We start from the raw sequence: 20,769 nt of genomic DNA, 5'->3' as shown, positions 1-20,769 counted from the left end.
TCACTTAGTATAACAGTTTCTAGTTCCATCCATTTACCTGCAAATTTCATGATTTCATCTTTCTTTACTGCTGAGTAAAACTCTATCGTATAAATGAACCACATTTTCATTATCCACTCATCAATTGAGGGAAACTTAGGTTGCTTCCATCTCTGAGGTGAAAAGAACAGCAACAAACATGGGTGTACAAGTGTCTCTGCAATAGGACGAGTTCTTTGGGTACATGCCAAGGAGTGGTATAACTGGGTCAAATGGTAGGTTCATTTGTAGTTTTTTAAGAGTTCTGCACACTGCTTTCCATAGAGGTTGAACCAGTTTTCAGCCCCACCAGCAGTGGATGAGTGTTCCCCTTTCCCCACATCCTCTCCAACATTTGGTATCATTTATTCTCTTGATCTTAGCCATATTTTTCTTCATTGCTTTGTGTGTGTGTGTGTTGGGCATGTGTGCATGCATGCTTGTGTGCATGTGAGCTAGTCATGTGGATATATGTAAAGGACATAGGTTAATGTCAAAATCTCATCCTCAATGTCTTCACCTTAGTTTTTAGTCAGAGTCTCTCACTGAACCTAGAGCTTACAGTTTCAGTCAGACTGGCTGCCAGTGAACCCCCAGGATCTGCTTGTCTGGCTGCCAGTGAGCCCCCAGGATCTGCTTGTCTGTGCTGCATGCTGTGGGGCCCAGACATGAGCAGCCACACCTTGACTTCTTTATATTGGTGCTGAGATGCTGAACTTGGGTACTTGTGCTTGCACAGCAAGCATTTTACTCACTGAACCATCTCCCCAGCTCCCATTATTTTGGTTTTTGATGAAGCACATTCTCCAACAGCTTGCTAGAAATTTTTTAAAAGAGGTGAAAAATGGTAAGACTGCACAATTAACCATATCTTTCTTCTGTCCCTGGCTGGCTGGTGCTTGCCTTGAAGCCAGTCTCCCTCCCTCTGGCTCATTGTTTTTTAGCTCCAGTCTGCTGTGGGGAAGTTCTGTGGCTTTGCAAGGTCCTTCTGTACAGTTTGTTTTCTACTTGGAAAAGCATTCAAATTCCCTTTTCAACCAGAGTGTCTACAGTGTCAAGGGGAAAGATTATTATGTGACTGGTTTTCATTGATTGTCATAGGCACTTGGAAGTTTATGTACTTCAGCTCTCACAGTGGTGCTTTATCATTTTTACGAAGTGTCCTCTTCTCTAGTTTATAGACCCTCAGTGTTTGACCCCTCTGGATTGATCCTGTTTCCTTATTCTTGATCTATTTTTCATTGTTTATATATTCGATCTGATTTGTAAGAATTTTCCTTGAAATTATATATCATTTCTTCTTAAATATTTTCCATAATTTAAAAAAATTACTTATTTTTATTTTATGGGTATGCTTTGTATGTAAGTACACCACATGCATGCAATGCCCATGGAGGCCAGAAGAGGGCGAAGATCCCTGTAACTGGAGTTACAGGCGGTTGTTAGCATCCATATGAATGCTGGGAACCCAAACCAGAGTCCTCTGCAAGGGCAACCAGTACTCTTCACTGCTGGGCCATCTCTCCGGCCCGTTTTCCATAATTTCTAATCTTAGAGTGCTTTCTTGTCCTTTGAACTCTCTTCTCTCATCACCTCTCTTCCTTCTTTCACATCCACCCCTCTTCCTTCCCGTCCTACCCCTCCCCGCCTCTGCCCTTGCCCTCTTCTTTCTCTTCTCATTTTCATGAATGCGTCGACGTCTTGCATCTTGAGTACATTGATTCTCAAGCGTTTGCACGTTTGTTTGCTCCCTGCTCCCAGTTCCTCTGAGTTAATTTGTCCGTTTGTTTTGGTCTCCACTTTTCTTAGCCACCATCTCCCAACTCTGATTTTCAGCTTTCTTTTCAGTTCAGTGAAGAGCTAAACAAACCTGATGGCAGTTCTGTGTGCCTGTCGGCGGCTTGTCACAGGGGACCTCTGGGGACCTCCTGTTTTATTGGTGGATGCTCCATTCTCACTTCAATATCTTTCTTCTGACTCAGGCTCATGGTGTCTGGTTCGAAATCAGTCTCCCTCCCTCTGCTTCATGGTCTTTTGGGTCCTTCTATTATGGGGAAGTTCTGTGAATTTCCAGTTTCTGATTCCTTCTGTATATTTTGTTTTCTGTTTGGATCTGTCTTTAAGTTGATGAGTTTCCCCTCAGAGGATCATCCTGGCTGCTAGTGTTTGGCAAGCCGGGGAGGGAGCAGAAGGAGGGTGTCGACTCTGTTTCCATGCTATAGCCTCCCCTTTAGAACCTTTTACAGCAGGGCTCCTCACCTCCACCATCAGACGGCATCTCTGAGGACAGACCTTCTCCAGTCTTTCAGCAGGGCAGGGGAGAGCAGTTTCCTGGCTGCCGGCAGTAGAGGAGGCGACCTGGGAGGCTTGTGCTCTCTCTGTCTCTTCTCAGGGACACAGTCCTCCCCAGATTCAGAGGTGGCTGATACACCTGATTGTCCAGCTTTTCCAGGTTCTGCATGAATTAGCTTGATAAGTTTTAGCAGCCCTTCTCCCCCTCCCTACCTCTCTTACCACAGGCCTAGGAGCAGCTTTGGATCAAGTGTATGCTGTGTTTCTCAGCTGGGGTGATTCCAAATGAGTTTCTGTGGGTTCCAGAAATTTTAGAATCTTTTCTTATAAGGAATGTGGTTAAAGTCTACACAGAGCAGTAGTGAAGTGTTTTAACATATGCAGAGCCGCTGTGAGTTTCACTTGAAGCAGAGATGTGTTCCACTGGAGTTCAGAATTTCAGAAGAGGTACATCCACCTTCAGCAGCAACTTCACCAAAGAGCGAGATTCTTTATCAATGGGTGTTACTGTCATCTCACATTAGGCTATGAAAAATGTGCAGGGGTGCCTGGCAAATTATTGTTTTAAATTCACTTTAATGTTTCCTACATTTAATAGAGAGAGGGAAAAAAATGGTTGCTGACTAGAAATTATCTTAAATAGAATTTGAATAGCCATGAGCAGAATGCATTTTCCACTTTAGGTCTCATAAACATGCCATGGCCCTTAGGCTGCAAGCTAACTATCTAGCTGAAATGAGATATAACAAAATGATCAATGACCTTATAATCTCAGATCATCAAAGCCAGGATTTTTCTTCTAAAAGGTTTATTGTGGCCTGGATGTTCATCAAACCCTATTTTGTAAGATGATAGTGTTGTCTAATAGGAAATTAAAAAATAATTAAACATCTGTCAACTATCATTGGTTTTCGGTTATACAGGTAAATGTGAGACTGCATTGTCTGCACAAGGATCTGGCATTTGTGCATCAGATAATTAGCATGACATTGGTTTGCAGAATTCTGACATGCTGTTTGCATTAACCAGAAGTGAACCTGATTTGAGGTATTCTGATGAACAAGAGTGACTTTCGGGTTTTTTTTAATATTTTATTATTTTTATATATATGAGTGTATTGCCTGCATGTATGTGGGTGCACCCGTGTCGTGCAATGCTGCGGAAGTCAGAAGAGGGCTTCGGATTCCCTTGGAACTGGAGTTACAGACAGTTCATAGCCACCATGTGGGTACTGGGAATCAAACCCCGGTCCTCTGCAAGAGCAGTCAGTGCTCTTAACCGCTGAGCCATCTCTCCAGCCCCAGACTTCCAGGGCTTTTTAGTTATACCATACTTATAAATTATAAGTCCCTGTGCAATCTGAGGCTCCAATTCCTTCCTTCCAGCACACAATTTTGGAAGCTTTGCAATGATAGTACTAAGATTTACAGAGTACTTACTATGTTCCAGATTCTGGGCTAGCTGCCTTTAGTGCGTTGGCTAAGCCAGCCGACAACTCTACTTTCCCCATCTTATTGTTAAATTCAGGCTGCTACCAGGTGAGAAATAAAAGATTTCTTTTTCCATACTAGGTCTATCCACTCCCTTTAAACTATGTTTATGTGCATGTGCATGCTAGTGTGCATGTGCCTGTATGTGTGTGTGCACATGTGCCTGCATGTGTGTGTCTATTTTACACAATACCATTTGCTTTTCTCAGAAAGAGGTAGCATCTGACACCTGTCCCTTCTCAGTCACTCTCAAGCTTTGCTGGTTGTTATCTGAGAATCTTTTAACCAATATGTTTACAATTTCATTGACATCAACACACAATCTTGTTTTTTATGGCAGTCTGGCTCTGCGTTCTTTAAGCTCTGCTTCTGAGTTCCCAGCTTGTTTTGATTTGTGATGGAGACTGAGAAAAGCCTTCTAATGCCATCTTGCTTAAAGCATTACATAAATATTAAAAAGAATTTACTTCAGAAAAACTTTTGGTTTCTAAAAATTCTAGAAGATAGTAGAAAGTTGCCGTATATCCCACACCCCATTTCTCCTCATATTAACATCTAGCATAATAGTAACATCGTATACGTGTTAGAAATGATGGATGAATACTAATATATTGTCTTTAAAGCCCACACTGTATTTGACTTTCCTCAGTTTGGTTTTGATTCCCTTTTGTTGTCCCAAGATCAGCCCATGACATCACAGTTCTTTTAGCTGTCCAGTTGTAGTGGGAAAGATCAGGCAGGACACCAGGCGTGTACAGGAAGCAGGTATTTTATTTAGGCTGCAGCCTGGTCCAGCAGGCTCAAGCCTCAAAATCTGGACCCTGAAGGGACGTAGCACATATCTTTGATACCTTAGGCATTGGGTTACAGTGAGCAGGAAACTTACGTACTAATTGGCTATCAGTAAACTCTTAAAACCAGGCAAATTATTATAAATTTAGAAAAGAAAAACATTCTAAAATAAAAATACCCTGTCTGAAAGTCTCTGCAGAAGTCTCCAGCTGAGGAAGTTAGAAAGACGCAGCCCCTATGGAAAGGGGAACAGAACCATAAACTGCACTGGATGCCTGCCAGCGTTCCAACGACAAAGCCTGTCAGCAAACATCCTGCTGACAAGTTGGTATAGACACACAAGAGAGAAAAAAAAGATTAAAATTCTTATTTTCCTTGAATATTCCATCAGGCTCCACATCACTGTCTCATTAGGAGTCTGCTGATTGTGACAGTTCCTTAAAATCTTCATGTTTTTAATGACCTTGATGGTTGTGAGGAGACTGGTCAGGTATTTTACGAAATGCTCCCTAGTTGGGATTTGTCTAGCGTTTTCTTCTGGTTAGACTGGGGTTACGGTTTGGAGAACGCCTCAAAGCTAGAATGCCATGTCCATGACGTCACATCATGGTGCCCCTTCTCCTGATCAGTACTGGCCTTAGTACTGTCCTAGTGATTGCCAAGCTTCTTTAGTTCCCTTTCCATTCTTTACTCTTTGGGAGGAAGTCACTGTGAAGAGGTGAATATACTTTCCCGAGGGTGGAATATCTATCTATGTCAGTTATTTAGAATATTTCTGTATGGGAGAGTTGTCTCTTTTCCTTCACTTATTTACATATTCAATATTTTTTCAGTATGGATTCGTGGATATGCATTTCTTACCCTTGGATGTTATCCAATACATCTTTAATTTTTGCTCAAAAACTATCTTGCCCTCCGAGAGTTCTTCTAATTGGGCCTCATTTTCTTTTGGCACGTCCCAATCACTGTGAATATTTGCTTCCTTTTGCATTTTGAGCACTCCCTTATTTTAAGGCACTATAAGATGGTCTATCTTCATATATCTTTTGAATCTCATTCCCCAAACCAGCTGTTCCTTCAGGGAGGTCTGGGGATTGTGTTACAGGCTGAATTACAGGTATCTGGTGTGGTGTTGTTACAGTAGTGTTATTTCTAAGCCTGCTCAGTTGAGAGAGCCAGAAAACACATGTATAAAATTTCCATTCAAACACAAATCTATATTTGTATATGTAACCATCTGTGTACATAAAGTTAAGCATGAATTCATATGGTTATCTCCAACTCCAATCTATTACTACCTGTATTATTCTAGAGTCCCTCTGCTTGTCTGTAAAATTCCACTCTAACAGTTAGAAACCTGGTTGCCATCCTTAATCACCTACATATTTAATCGTTCAATCCAATGTGCAAACGTAGTGGTATCAAAACGCTTAGCCCACTTCCTTGTGGGACACCACTTTATCAATTAAAGTACCATTGTGATGGCTAATCCTGGGTGTCAACTTGACTGGATCTGAGATTAACTGAAATGAGAGAGTTCTTTTTAACTGGATTATCTGAAGCTGGAAAACATGCCCTAAATGTGGGTGTTACCTTCTGATGGCTCCTGTATAAAAGGCCACAGCAGAGGAGAACGCCTGGCTTCTTGCTGCTTGCCTTCTCTCTCGCTGGTGAGTTTATCTTGCTGCTGTAGACTGGACTACCTGATCTTTTGGAATGCATCAGACCTTCAGCGCCAGATTGGGACTACTGAGACATCCAGCCTTGTGGACTAAGTGAGTACTACGGATTCTCAGCCTCTCCAGTGTGGTGCAGCCATTGCTGGACTACTCAGACTCTATCCTGTGAGCTAAGCTGATAAATCTCTCTCTATATATATTCATTCTACTGGTTCTGTTTCTTTGTAGAACCCTGACTTCAACCATGCTTCTGGACAATTCCTGTGGATTTAAAGACTCCATTTCCTAGTGCCATCACTGTTTCTCTAATCTTCTTCAGTGAGGCTATTTCAGACATTTGTAACACAACTAGATTGTTGCTTTGTGACTTTTCCTGAGACATGCACAAATGTCTATTCATCAAGTAGGGCACTAGCCACAGACCAACGAAGCAATTCCATTGAAGTCTAACTTGCAAAACCAATTGGGATTATTTACAAGAATATGTGTGATGGTTACTTACAGGAACATGGATCACCCAAAAGCAGCTCCATCACCAAACAGCTCACCTCAGCCTGGAACTTACAAAACCCGCCTGCCTGGAACTCTGCAAAACTTGCAGATAGTTCAACAGGCCAGAGAGTCTCTGCTTCCCAGCAGTCCTTATTGTTTATATAACTTTGATGAGGGGCTTTGTGACTCCTGGAAGCTTCCAGAATTTCCTGACTTGTGAGTTGCTTACTTTCTGAGCCTTGCAAATTTTGTTTGCTTCCTGAGTCTTTTAAAAAAATATTTTACTTCATTATTTTTATTTTATGTGTATGAGTGTATTGCCTGCATGTATGTAAGTGCACCCGTGTCACTCAGTGCCCCAGGGGTCAGAAGAGGGCGTCGGATTCCCCTGGAACTGGAAGCTGCCATGTGAGTGCTGGAAATCGAACCTGGGTCCCCTGCAAGAGCAGCCAGTGCTCTTAACCACTGGGACATCTCTCCAGCTCCTCTTCCTGAGTCTTAACAAACATCTCTGCAGGATGCAATGTTTCAGAGGAAATTGCTATCCAACATTGTGCCCACATTCTGCATTTCATTCTGGGATTACATTATGCCTGATATTAATTTTTTAAGTTTGCATACATTATATTTATTCTTTGTGCCCAAAAGTTCCATGAATTTTGAAAAATGCCTGAAGTCATGTATTTACCATTAGACCGCCACAGAGAACAGTTTTTTTAATTAAGCTTTTAAAATTTCATATAGTATTTCCCACTCACATTCAGACCCCCTCCCCCATCCATGCCTCTCCCTATCCCCTCCCCAAACCCTATGCACTCTACCATATATGCAGAGTCCTATTCATTCAGGTATTGTACCCAAATGTCCTGCAGTGTAAATGCTTCCACTGGAGCCTAGTCAGCCCATCAGTGGTCGTATGTAAGTCATACTCTTCTTCACCCAGCAGCAATCAATCTCGAATAGTTCTCAATCTAGTGCTGGCCTGCCACCTATTACTCACCTCCCCTTTGGGCCCTTGTTTAATTGAAGTGACATGGGTTCCATGTCACCTCTCCTACAGGCTCACATGAGCAAGCCTCCAGTGGCCTGGAAGCCTCTACCTCCTTATGATCATGAACTAGCCCTGGCTCTTACAGTCTTTCTGCCTCCTCTTCCACAATGGTCCCTGAGCTGTGGGTGGGTAAGGTTCTGTATAAGAATCTCATTATACACTCTACAGTCTCTTATTCTCCAAAACTCGGCCTGTTGGGGCCTTCTGTGTATATCACATTCTGATGTACATGGAAGCCTCCCTGGTGAGAGCTGAGGGGTGCATTAGCACAGAGAACAGTTTTATCACCCAAAGTTATCTTTGCTTAATCTATAATAATTTTAAAAACATAATATTAAGAACTACAAAACTCAAAACTTTAAGAAGTTTCTGTTACCAACAAAATTAAATTTGAGCTCTTTAGCCCAGGAGTCAGAGCCTCCACATGTTGGCTTCAACCTAACTTCTCAACTTTTTCCTCAAATACTAAGGTTACTATCACATATTGAGTGGGAGCAGTAACACTGTGTCATACTTAGTTTTGGTCAACTAGATACAAACCTAGATATACCTGAGAAGAGGGAACCTCAACTGAGGGATTTCCTGCATCGGACTGGCTTGTGGGCATGTCTGTGGAGCATCTTTTTTATTGCTGCTTGATGTAGGGGTGCCCAGCCCACTGTGAGCAGCACAACCCCTGGGCAGGTGGGTCTGGGCTATATACAATAGGTAGCTGAGCCAGGAGAAGCAAGTCAGTAAGCAGCATTCCCTTGATGATGGACTGTAAGTCAATAAACCTTTTCCTTCCCAAGTTGCTTTTTGTCATTGTATTTATCATAGCAACATAAAGCAAACTAGGACAATTTACAAAGGGTAACACTTCAAAGTAGATTTAAGTATCTTCATTTAAAAAAAATTTTTTTAGAAGAAGCATTTCATTACAACTTTAACATACTCAATAACAGTTTCCAGAACAAAGATACATCTCTTTCAAAAGAAGCTATAAAACTTTTAGGCTCGCTGTTGAATTAATACAGTTATACAATATTGAATTCAGTATAAGCCCTGTAAGACATTGTTTCTTACAGAAAGACTCATTGTTTTTGCTAATAACATTGAGATGTTGGTGCATGCATCTCTCCTCTGTATGTATCTGATTATTATCTTCATTTTATAGCTATAAAACTAGATATAGAGAAGTGGAATGATTCACTTATAGTCACATAATGACTAAGGCAGGATGGATCCTAGGTCTGTGAGGGTCTGAATTTCCTGCTTCCATTCAGACCTCAATGCATATACCCTTGCTCAAGTCCTGTACCCTAGCTCAGTCAGATTTCTCTGTTCCTCGTCCTCCAAGTGAGCTAAGAGTTCCTGTTCTCGTCCTTGGAATAAGGGACTAACTGTACCAGATAGACTAGCCAACTCAAGTAATTTAACTACTAAGTTCATGATTCTTTCACAGAACAGAACGTTTGGTGATGGCAACCCCAGGATTGACAGAATGGCTTTGCAGTGTCGCCTGTGGCAGGTCATCTCTGTGCTCTGCTGTTTTCTCCCAGCATGTTGGATGGAAAGTGAATTTGGCTTACAGAGCCATATCTTCTTAGGATAAGAATCTATGCAGAGGGGCTGGGGAGATGGCTCAGTGGTTAAGAGCACTGGCTTCTCTTTCAGAGGACCCAGGTTCCATTCCCAGTACCCACATGGCAGCTAACAACCATCTCCAGTTCCAAGGGATCCAATGCCCTTGGATGTTGTATAAGTAAGTGCACAACACAGGTGCACTTACTTATATGCAGGCAATACACCCATACACATAAGATAAAACAATAGGAAAGAATCTACACAGAAATCAAGAAAACATTTCCCAGAAATTGATCCTCAAATCCACCTGTGAGGACAACAGGACTACTGTGGACATCATTTATTTTTCAAGGTGGGCACTTTGCTGTCCAAACAGAGGCAGGGATCTAGAGGCAGCAAGGGATGGAGGAATAAGATGCAGGTGACTACCAGGACCATTCATCCTTTAATTCTCAGATGCAGCACTGCTTCCTGCCCTAACCATCCCCTTGGCATGTCCACTGCCATGGTCTCTCTTTGCACAGAATTCCTACAAGCAGTGTCTCTATGTATGACTAGCCTTAAGTCTTTAACTGTTCTCTATTAGGAGTTTTCTTTTCAAGCCTGTGTCGCTTCTTCTAAACTGTATTAGAAGTGTCTTGTGACTAGAAGCCATGTCTATTGCCTTTCTTCTCGTACCCAGCAGGTGTGGTGGGCTTGCTCGAGGCACCCATGGGCTCCAGTCTTCGGTTTTGTTTTGTTTTGTTTTGTTTTGTTGGTTTTTGTTTAAGAAAGGGATTCCCTGTGGTCTCAGCTGGCCCGGAACTTGCTGAGTAGACCAGGCTGGCCTCAATCTCACCGAGATCCACCTGCTCTGCCTCCCAAGTGCTGGAATTGAAGGCGTACGCCACCACGCCTGACTGGGCGCCATTTTTGTGGAATTCTACTTCTTGGATGTCTAGACTTCCCATCCTCCTTCTTCCCATACACATGAAAGGAATATTTGAGAAATTAGTAGACAGTTTTGAAAATGATGACTCTATAACAGTTCTGGCATGGATCATACATAAAATGAATCTCGGACTTTAAAAGTGGAGGCCAAGGGGAGGCTGAATGCATCATCAAAATAGTTAAAAGACCATGGCTTGATAATATATCATCTTTCCTTCTGCTGTAAAACACCTTAAAAAGGCACTTCCTACTCACCATTTCAATGACAACTTTTAATACAGTGAGATAATACCAGTTAAATATAAATATTCAGAATCCAGCAGACTAAGTCCTTGTCTTCAGAACTATCTTTTGGGTATAAACATGTTATTGCAACTTTTCAAAATCATGAGCAGACCCTTTATCTGGATAAGCCAAGAGTTCTGGAAGATTGTGGACTGTTTCCGAGCACAGTCAGTGATATGAAGAAGAAAGGAGAAAAAGGGCAGGATTGTTGGGGGTTGGGGGGAGGGGGTGAAAGCGCTGAGCTAACCCACTCCTAGAGGAGGGAATCCTTGGGGTTCACCAGACCATCCACCATTAATGCTCAGACTCTGAGTAATCTGCATGGGGTGCATTTCTTGTAACATCATATAGGAGAGTAATAAGTCTAGAAAACACAGTTTTTTTCCTCAGTTCTTAGGAGAAAAATCACTTAATGCTACTATAAATCAGATACCATGCTGGATAATTCCTGCTCATCTGTCTTTTGTAATTCTATGAACAATATAGCAAAATAGGTGCTGTTAGTGCATCATTCTGATGGAGAACGGATGGTACAGCTGCTCCAGGTTACAAAGCAGAAGAGGCTCGAGATTTTTTCCCCATAGCCTGCAGTCGCGAAAACCTGAATTCTCCCCCTAATTCTCCTGCAGCAGTGGGTTTTGTCTTAACATTAGAATTATCTGGAAGCTTTGAACACTGGCCCTGCTCAAGCCACAGCTCTACCTCTGATCAGTGTAATCAGAATTGCCAGGATTAGGACCCAGGGGAACCACTGATCCTCATATGCAAATTATTAGTGAAGGCTGTCCAGAGGAACAAAATTGATAGAATAGTGTGTGTGTGTGTGTGTGTGTGTGTGTGTGTGTGTGTAAAACATATGTATATAAAAGGGTATTTATTGGACTTGTTTATGTGATAGGAAGCTGGGTAATCCAACAATAGATGTCTGCATTCTGAAGAGACAGAGAACCAAGTAGCTGGCCAATCCAGAAACTAGATGCCTCAGCAGACTGAAGCCAGTGCTGAGGCCTGGAAGATCCCTGGAATCTTTGGTGTTGAGCCTGTGCCAAAAGCCAAAAGAAGCTAAGGTCCTATACCCACAAACAGTGGCAGCACCAATAGATGCACTCACTGAGGAAGAGAAGGGCTTACATGCCCGGAACAATGGCCTCCTTGTTCGATTTCAGACCATCTGGGCCCCCAGTCCATTGAATGGTTTTACTTAAAGTCAGGGCTGGCCTCCCCTCCCTAGTCAGTCACACAGGTCAATCCTCTCTGACAATGCCCCCACAGATATGCTCAGAGGTGTGTTTCACCAGCCCTAGACACCTCTTGATCCAGTCAAGTTGACACAGCAACCAAATTTGAGAACCACTGTCTTATGAAGCTCGGCTTATATGAAGAGGCAAAGAATTGTTTGGATTGAGATTTGTCGTTTAATTTTAAATTTATTAATAGAAGTGAAGCAGTGTGGTGATTCAAACATTGGTCTCCAGGTAATGTTGCCATTTGCCAATCACAGTGAAAAAGAAAAGTGTCTCAATGGAAAAGTACAGAGAACAAACAGCATTAAGAACACAGGACCCACCGCCTAGTGTCCCAGCCTCAACCCAATCTAAAGTTATGTTGTATGAATTTTCCTCAAGAATGAACTTTGTCCTCCTTCTACCTCAGTCATCCTTTCTCTGTAAACGCATTTTATCATTCCTTTTCACACCTCATTCTTTTCAATATGTACATACTGATTACAGCGTACAGGTTTCTAACACTGTGCAAATGGTACACGGTGCACACAGCTTGCAGCGTCGTTGTTTTTGTGGTTTCCTGTTGGCACAGGGGCTGTGTAGTATTCCATGGCATGTACCACTAATGGACATTTAAATGATTTCTGATTGTTTGCCATTGAAGAGGAGAAGAATGGTTCTGATTGCAAGATCCCTTGTGCAGTCTGTAGGGATTCCTCTAGAAAACACACTATGAAAAATAATGGTTAGGTTGAGAGGTTTCTGTGCTGTCCACTTGATCAATTTGACCACGTTGCTCTTTAATGGATTTTTACTAATATTTCACATCTCCCAGGATCATCAGAACAGTTTCTGTTGCTTTACAATCTGACAGTCCTGGGGGCCCTTTGAATTCTTAGTTTTCATCAAACGGATAGGTATGAATGGTTTAATTGCTTTACCCTGTGTATCATAGGCTATGGAGTGACTCATTGAGTTCAGTTTTTCCATATGCTGACTATCATGCCCTCTGGTTTGTTCAGCTTCCTTTCTGCTGTTTGTCGTGTCTTTTTGATCATCAGGGTGTGTTACGTGTGCTCCGTACCCATCTCTTGTCAGTTAGACACATGCAGATAGCCTTTCTACCTGTGACTTGTTCTTTCAGTTTGTGGTGATATTGGGAAGATTTTCAATCTGATACAGTCGATTATATCCATCTTTTTCTTTATGGCTTACAATTTTAAAAAAACTTTTAAAAGAAATCCCTTTGTACTGTGAGGTCATAAAGATATTTACCCAGATCCTTTGGGGACCAGGGAGATGGCTAAGGTCCCTTTGTACTGTGAGGTCATAAAGATATTTGCCCAGATCCTTTGGGGACCAGGGAGATGGCCAAGGTGCTTGCCACCACGCCTGGTAAGTAGCGTTGGTAGGTTGGTTCCTTGGTACTCACGTGGTGGAAGGAGCTAATTAACTCTCTCAAGTTTTCCCCTGTCCTCCTCATGCACACTGTGGCATGTACACTCACACACATACCCCCTCCCAATAAAAATAATATTAAAAAGATATACGTTTGTATCCTTTTCTAAAAGGTTGTTTCCACTTGTGGGTCTCTAGCCCTGAGGTTTATTTGGGAACTTGTTTTTATAATAGGAGATGCCAGCTGTTTACTGGAGAAACATGCAACCCCAAATCTCCAAGGCCTAACCCCAAGTCTATGTCTGGTTTACTCTGCACCACCACCATGGGTTTTAGGGTTTCTGTCTATCATAGTCTCCCAGGATCTAAGGTGAAGGAGGCTTTTATACAGGGGCCTCACCTATAGCCACACCATCCCAGATGAGTCCAATCTTGCCTGATCTTGGAAGCTGGGCAGTTGGCCTGGTTAGTACTTGCATGAGAGGCAAGTATATGATATGCCTGTTTGGAAGAAGGAATATGTTGGGGTCCATTGACCCACAAGTGTAGTGTATTTCTTCTGATTAATTCTAGTGGCCAAAGCAAGTCATGTGACCACTTCTAACATCAGAGGAAGTGGAGAGGTGGAATCCCATCGCAGGCCCAGCAGTGGAACCATCATCCAGCATGAGTCCTGGTGACTTTGTGAAGCTTGTTTTTATTGGACTTGTCAATGTACCAGCATCATTTTGGAAGCATCTATTTTTCCTTTCTGATTGTAATGCTTCCTGTCTCCTATGAGGCTCTAACATGTGGGTGAGTTTATTTCTTCTCATGCATCTTTGTTCCATTCCTGCACTTTCCTGGCACATTCATACTATTTTAATCACATCATTTATGCAGTTTCTCATCAGTCTTGTGGTGAAAGACCTGTAATGTAACTTCAGTCGTCCCCTTCAAAACCGCCTCAGCTAGTTTTGGTCTTTGACTTTTTCTATGACTTCCTAAATCTTTACATTTGTCATGTTTTAGGACTTTTCTTAGAATTTTTAACTAGTATTCCTCAGCAAGAAAATACTGATGTTAGATTAGGAACCTGGGTTCTTCAGTTCTGACCATGGGGAAGAAATAGAAATGTCAGCCAGCGAAGAGAATTTTCTTGTTCACCCATCCCAGCTCCTTCAGTATGTTGAGCTTACTTCTGAAGTTTCTACAGTCTGTAGCTTGAGGCTTGCCCACAGAGTCAACACCTCTTGAGTTCAACTAGTTGTTAATGTGTGAGGACAAATTTGGTATATTGCCGGCTGGGGAGATGACTCAGCAGTTAGCATTTGCTGCTTGTGCTGGATAGCTTTCGTGTCAACTTGACAGACCTGGGTAGAGGGAGCCTCAATTGGTGAATTGCCTCCATTGGACTGGCCTGTGGCCATGTCTGTGTGGCATCTTCTTGATTACCGAGTGATGTGGAAGGGGCCTAGCCCACTGTGGGTGGTGCCACCCCTGGGCAGTTGGGCCCATGTTGTATAAGAAAGCAGGCTGAGCAGGGGCCAGGGAGCAAGTCAGTAAGCAGTGTTCCTCCATGGCCTGTGCTCCAGTTCCTGCCTTCAGGTTCCTGCCCTGAGTACCTACCTTGGGCTCCCTGATGAACTGTGACCCAGGAGATGTAAACTGAATAAACCCTTTCCTCCCCAAGTTGGTATTGGTCAGTGTTTTGTCACAGCAATGGAGAAACAAACTAGGACAGAAATTGGTACCAGAGAGTAGGGTGTTGCTGTGGCAGACCTGACCTTGGTGTTTTGGGGAGGTGTTGTGGAGCATTTGGAATTTTTGGCTGGAAAAGCCATTGAGTGTTGCTGTGGATCTTGGAACAGTTATGCTTAAAGAGTTGTAAACAATGGAGGCCTGGCTTGTGAAGCTTCAAAGGGAAGCAGAGACTATCAGCACTGTTTGATATCTTGAACTGAGAATCTGTGGTTCTGGTCAGCTGGAGCTGAAGAATCAGCTGTGATTAAGAAGAGACCAGAACCTGAAGTAGAACTTCTGCTTTACTGGGACAATTGATGTTGGTTAGCTGGGGCTGAAAAATCAGCTGTAAGTAACAAGAGACCAGCATCACTGAGGTGAAATCTTCTGGGAGGAATTTCCTCAGGGTCAGTGCACAGAGGGGACCTGAGCTTCCATTTCAAGCTGGAAGCAGGACTTGGTAATGTGTAAGAGTCTCCTGCATGGTTCTGGTGTTGAAAGCCTGAAGGGGTCACAGAGAGCAGCTGAGGCTTGGCACCGAGAGGTCAGGAAAAGTCATTGGTGAAAGTACAGCCTCAGTTGCAGTGAAGACCCCAGGATTTAAGGGGTCATGGAGAGAATCTGAGGACTTGCACCCAGAGAGGCCAGAAGAGGCCATTGGTGAGGGTACAGCCTCAGTTTCGGTGGGGACCCCAGCTTTTTGGAGTTGCCAGGGCGGTGTGATGACCACCAAGGGCAACAGCAGGTGTGGAATGGAGCTGGCCTGGGTCTGCCAAATGAGCTGTGTGTGCTGTGGACGGCAGAGTCAGAGCAGTGGAGCTGCCAGGACCCTTTGGAGTCCAGAAGATTGTGAGTGAATCCCAGATGTCCAGGCTTGAGCTACTTTGCTGGACTTTGGTTTTGCTTAGGTGTGCCCGATTCTTCCCTTTGAAATAAGACAGTACTTATTTTGGCTTTTACAGGAGCCCACAGTTAAGACATTTTTAAAAGAGACTATGAACTTCTAAGTGTTTGGAATTTTTTTAAGGACTATAGGACTTTTAAGATTGTACTGTCTTATGTTGTGATATTAATGTTAATATCATATTTTGGAGCAAGAAATGGAAAGGTTATGGTTTAATAGTGTTGTGTTTGTGTGTCAAGTTGACAAGGTCAATTGTGCTGGATAGCTTTAGTGTCAACTTGACACACCTGGGTAGAGAGAGCCTCAATTGGTGAATTGCCTCCATTGGACTGGCCTGTGGCCATGTCTGTGGGGCATCTTCTTCCTGATTACTGAGTGATGTGGGAGGGCCCAGCCCACTGTGGGTGGTACCACCCCTTGGCAGGTAGACCTGTGTTGTATAAGAAAGCAGGCTGAGCAGGAGGGGTCAGGGGGGCAAGCCAGTAAACAGCATTCCTCCATGGCCTGTGCTCCAGTTCCTCCTACTTTGGGCTCCCTGATGAACTGTGACCCGGGAGATATAAGATAAAATAAACCCTTTCCTTCCCAAGTTGGCACTGGTTAGTGTTTTGTCACAGCAGTGGAGAAACAAACTAAGACACTGCTTTTGCAAAGGACCTGGGTTTGGTTCCCAACAACATATGGCTGACAACCATCAGAAACTCCAGTTCCAGGGGATTCGAGTACCCTTCTGGCCTCCACAGGCACCAGGCACATACATGGTGCATATACATACATGGCAGGCAGACTCATAAAGTAAATATAAGCAAATTTTTTTCAAGTCTAGATATATGGACACGAGGGACTGGAAATATCACTTAATAGTGTTGGTAGGGAAAACACAGTCTATGCCTGGACTTATCTCTGGGTATTGAAAGATGGCCATGCCAAGGAGTAGGGACAGAATTTCTTGCTCCCCCCCCGCCCCCGCCCCCAGAGCCAGGTGTTCTGGAAGAGGTGTGTTTTCCAACCCTTTCGAAAGCACTGATCTCTGACTGTGAGTTAGTTAGCCCTCAGGTACCTCTGGCAGCTGTCTCTTTCAAATTAATCAGTTCCAGCAGGATACCATTCCTCCCTGGGGAAATGGTCAGTGTATACACAACAAATGCTCATTGAACCAGCCTGTGTGGTAGATGGCAGTGCTCTCAATCCCTCCTGAAATGTGGCTGCTTGGAGAAAAATTAAGGAACATATCAAAGATAATGTTGCTCAGCTCCCCTGCTGACTCCGGTGGGATTTTGCCATTTCCAGCATTACTGTGTGACTCATGGATCGGTTTCCTTCCTGGCCCTTATTGTAGCAAGACAGGAAGAAACTGCTCCTGGCTCAGGCACCGAGCGTCCTATGATTCAGCAGGCAGCCTGTTAGCATTGATTTGTTCTTGGTGGGCCCTGTGCCGGGCAGAAGGCTCTGCACTCCCTAGAGGAGAGCCCGAAGCAGCCAAGTTCGTAGTAGCAAAGCAGGAATTCACAGGCTGTTTATCTACTCGGGACTTGGTACTTTGCTTCTAGGTGTTGATTAGGCGCTAAGGAAAAGAGGAACACATACATTCAAAAACATTACTCTCCTATCAAATGTAAAATAGACCTTTACAGGAAAACAGTGACATCTAACATTAGGCAGTTTTTCCTAGCATTTATATTCCAAAATAATTAAAGGCATTGCCTAAGGACAATGGGCTCCCGTCCCTGGAAGTGTCCCCTGGAGACTGGCTGCTATAGTTTTGACGTAGTTTGTCCCCTTCAAAACTCATGTTGAAATTTAATTGTTGTGTGCTAGGAGGTGAGGTCTTTGGCACCTTATCTTCTATGAGACTGGGTTAGTTCTGTTGGAAATGGGTTGGTTTTTGTGAGAGCAAGTTGTAGTGAAGCGAGTTCCCTTGTCTTCCACATAGACCTCTTTTCTTTAGAAATTATCCAGTGCTGGGTGTTCTGTTACATAAACAGAAAACAATTAGGAAACCAGTCACAGTGACCCTCTGTCCATTACTGAGAAGAGTCACATGACAGGAAATTGGGTGAACCAGCTCCTAGGATATTTTCTGTGTTGGTTTCTGTTGGTACTATTTATTTTTCCCCATGTTTAGAAGCTTTCTGAACTGTGACATCCAGGAGTGGGTGGGGCCTCACTCTCTTAGAAGGCTCTGGAAGCATCTTTCCCAGGCCTCTCTCCTAGTTTCTGGTAGCATCTTGCTGGTAAGGTGGTGTTCCAGTCTTCACATAGCACCCTCCTGGTGCCTCTGACTCTGTTCCCAAATCTTTTTCTTTTTTAAAGTTTTTGGGTTTTTTAAAAATCTTTTGGGCGTGGTGTTTTTTTCTTTTTTTAATATTTAGTTATTTAGACAGGGTCTCCCATAACCTCAGTTAGCCTGGAACTCACTATGTAGACCAGGCAGGCCTCAGTACCACAGAGATCCACCTGCCTCTGCTTCCTGGGTGCTGGGATTAAAGACGTGAGCTAACACGCCTTGTCCAAATCTTTCTTTTTCATAACAGAGAAACTGTTGGATTAGGGATCACCCTATTCCAGTATAATTTCATCCAAATCAATTGCATCTGGAGCATCCCTCTTCATAATAAGGTACATTCTAAGGCACTGAGAGTTAAGGCTTTACCATATGAATTTTTAGGGGACACAAATCAGTCCATTACACCTTCCAATGCTGCAATTTAGTGGCTCAAAAAGATATAAGTCTATCAGCTGCCAGGCATGATGGTGCATGCCTTTAATCTCAGTACTTGGGAGACAGAAGCAGGCAGATCTCTGTGAGTTCTAGGCCAGCCTGGTCTACATAGTGAGTTCCAAGCATCTGGGGCTACAGGGAGACCCTGTCTCAAAAAGATGAAAAAAGAACAACAACAACAAAAAACTATCAGTTGGAGAGACAGCTCAACAGTTAAGAATGTTTACTGCTCTTCCAGAGGACCTGAGTTCAATTCTCAGCACCCATGTCAAGTGGCCCACAACTTCCTGTAACTCTAGCTCCTGGGACTCCAAAGCCCTCTTGCTGGCCTCCATGGGCACCTGAGCACTTACACATGTACAGACCACACAAACATACACATATATACATAATTAAAGCATAAAAATAAATCTTTAAAATTAATACCCATTGCGTTAGTTATTTTTCTGTTGCTGTGATAACACGCAGGATCAAGGCAGCTTGTAAAAAGAAGAGTACATTTGGGCTTATAGTTCCAGAGGCATAACTGTCCAACATGGCGAGGAGGCATGGCAGCAGATAGCAAACAATGGCAGGAGCAGGAAGCCCAGAGCTCACATCTCCAACAGTAAACAGGAAGCAGAGACAGCAAGCTGGAAGGAAATGGGCTGAACTATGAATACTCAAAGCCCAACCCCAGTGACACACTTCCTCCAGCAAGGCCTTATCGCACCTCCTGAAGAGTCTATGAACTCCACAAACAGCACCACCAACTGGGGACCAAGGACTCAAATACTTAGGCTTATGGGGACATTCTCATTCAAACCACCATAGCCATCTACACTATTTCTTAGCCCTTTTTACTTACTGCTTATCTAACATTGTTTTGGGGGTTTTTTGTTTGTTTGTTTGTTTTAGTTTCCTTATTGTCTGGGCTTAAAGCGAACAAACATAGCTTTTACTGTGAGTTTCTTCCAGAAGTTCTTTGACTCTGTCGCTTTAGCACCACAGGGGACTAAATGTCTACAGTCTTTGCTTACCTCTCGTGAGAGATTCTTTGCCTTGATTTGTACACGGTAGAAGTATAATCTGGCCTTTAGATCTGCAGGTAATTTGATTTTCTCAGTGATCTCTCTCTCTCTCTCTCTCTCTCTCTCTCTCTCTCTCTCTGTCTGCATTTGCCAGCTGGCAACCTGGCTCTGCCTCTTTCCTTTCTGAAGGGGGAATGATTCCCCATTTGTTAGTCTCATGCCCTTTGAACTGTCACTATGGCCATGAATGTTTCCTTGAGATATAAAACAAACTCATGCAAACCTTAGCAATACCAGAACATTGTTTTAAAATCTCTACTTAATCAGAGCAAAATGAAACTTGGAAGCAAAAGCATTTAAAATGTGATAAATGAATCTATCACAGGAAGACAAAGGCCACTTATTAGGAACAAATCTATGAAGTTGTTCTGGTAATAATGGGAATATCTTTTTAAGCTCTTTCATACAAGATATATATATATATGTCTGTTTTGAGACAGGTTCTCACTATGTAGCCCTGGCTGGCCTGGAATCACTATGTAGACCAGGCTGGCCTCAAACTCACAGATCTGCCTGCCTCTGCCTCCCAAGTGCTGGGATCAAAGGCGTGTGCCACCATGCCAGGCCATTCAATGTATTTTGATCATATTCAGATTCCCCTCCTCCCCTCCCCAATGATTTTATGTCCTCCGTTATTATCTGTTGTTTAAATTTTTAAAATTCATTTAAAAATTTTAGTTTCTTTAAAGCCTCTGGATTCTATTCCATGCCTTCATGTGCTCCTGGGTGTGGTCCATACCTTAGAGTCTGGTCAACCTACCAGACATCACACCAAGCCAGACGGGGGCCCAACATGGATGGGGGAGATGGGCAGGGAGCTCCAGCCCTAGCCCTAAGTATCTATTGGCAACAGATGGATGCTGGGAGTCAGTTTTCCTTACTAGAAATATATTGTTGATAATATCACAGGGAGAACAGGAAATAAATTTATATACTTGGCACAATTTTACACTAGGGAAAGGAAAAAAAAAAAAAAAAAAACCACAGAAAAGGGCCTGGAATGACCTACAGCCCCTTGTTAACAATGATTGCTTATCAATGGATAATTGAAAGTGATTTTGTCCTTGCCTTTCTTTGATTAATGAAGACACAGAATGCAAGTTTCTGTTTCTCAAAGTCATTTCTGTGTATCAAA

This window comes from Nannospalax galili, unplaced genomic scaffold (genome assembly GCF_000622305.1).
Source record: "Nannospalax galili isolate Female #2095 unplaced genomic scaffold, S.galili_v1.0 scaffold30, whole genome shotgun sequence".
Taxonomy (NCBI): domain Eukaryota; kingdom Metazoa; phylum Chordata; class Mammalia; order Rodentia; family Spalacidae; genus Nannospalax; species Nannospalax galili.
Note: the sequence above shows the minus strand (reverse complement) of the source record.